Genomic DNA, 1,431 nt, shown 5'->3' with positions numbered 1-1,431 from the left:
CGTGTGTAATATTGTCTATTTCAATAAATAACATATCATATAATTCACGAGTTGGTTATAGAATTGATGGGGTCGGCTAGTGTTGTTTAACTTGCGCCCTGCTGGCGCCGGGCGGGCAGCGAAGGGAAGGGTAGGGTAGCGGGGAAAACGGGAGCTAACAATGCAAAACGAGCTACCAACATGTGCCATTTCATGACAAGCTTGTATAAGTTTACTATATATTTTACAGCTTGCAAAGGTATAATATTTCATTATATTTTGCAGATTTGAGTAAAATTTGTAATGCAATATATTTTTCAGACAGACCTCATCTTACAATATGTCTAACAATAAGTTTTAGCGATTCAAAACTTACTTCGCGAGGGGCCAGGAAAACCTGAAAAAACTTTACAAAGTAAAAGACTGAATACAAAACGTGCACTGCACATAACATATTACATCAGCTATTAAAATGATTTTATACACGGTTTTTCATTACTACAATATTTACCTGCTTCTTCCAGCTCAGAGCATCTTGCTATTGTTGCCATGGTGAACTTTACAAGAGCCCTGACTGGAGAGAACTTGTATTTTGCAACAAGTTTCAGGCCGCCCACCATCCTGCAGATTGCGTGCATGAAGTGGGCATAGCACCATGCTAGGATTACAAAAAAGATTCTTCCTGTTTCCTTTGCCTTCATGCAATCTTTTAAGTATTGGATGATGTATCTGTTGCAGTACTCCTGAAGTATGGCATTTGTTAAAGCCCAACTCATGTCAATTACCATGACATCAAATGGCACAACGTCTGACTTGGCAACCTGCGAAAATTTCTGTTAACTTCTTGCCAACCAATGGGAAACTTCAAACTCGTGGTGATCATTGTTAATGAATTCAGAAATTGTAATAGGTGCTTGTTCTCCTTTTTTGACGCACATGATGTAATTGTAAACATCTTTTGTTTTCGCCCATTGGGGCTTTCTTACTTACTTTCCTGTAATAAATCAATGAATTTATCAAGGAAATAAGTGAAAAATGAGAGAGCCAGAGTGTCTAACATATTTGATACATCACTTTAGGATCATGCGTTAATCATGTTTAGTTTACGAAACATGAACCATATCTCAAAAATAATGAAATTTTCTGATCATAGCCATTGACAGTCGTAAAAATCACAGCCACAGCAGAACAGAAATGGCTATGTGATTGTATTTTTGGGGGCTTAGAGTGGTACAGGACTTTTCTTTTAAGTGGTAAAATTGTTGAATGTGGAAAATAAAAAATTCAACGAATCTAGGAAACAAAACAAAAAGTGCTCTATAAGTACCTTCAATACCTTCAATATAAATTGGGGATCAGCTTGGGAAAACATATGACTACATTCAAAATTATAACTTGACAGGAGAATTTCAATGAGATTCTCCTGCATTAAGTTTTAATTTTGAGTGTGGT

The sequence above is a fragment of the Frankliniella occidentalis genome, unplaced genomic scaffold (assembly GCF_000697945.3).
Source record: "Frankliniella occidentalis isolate FOCC.00 unplaced genomic scaffold, Focc_3.1 Scaffold175, whole genome shotgun sequence".
Lineage (NCBI taxonomy): Eukaryota > Metazoa > Arthropoda > Insecta > Thysanoptera > Thripidae > Frankliniella > Frankliniella occidentalis.
The sequence above is the reverse complement of the archived record's forward strand: the minus strand, read 5'-3'. Positions refer to the sequence as shown.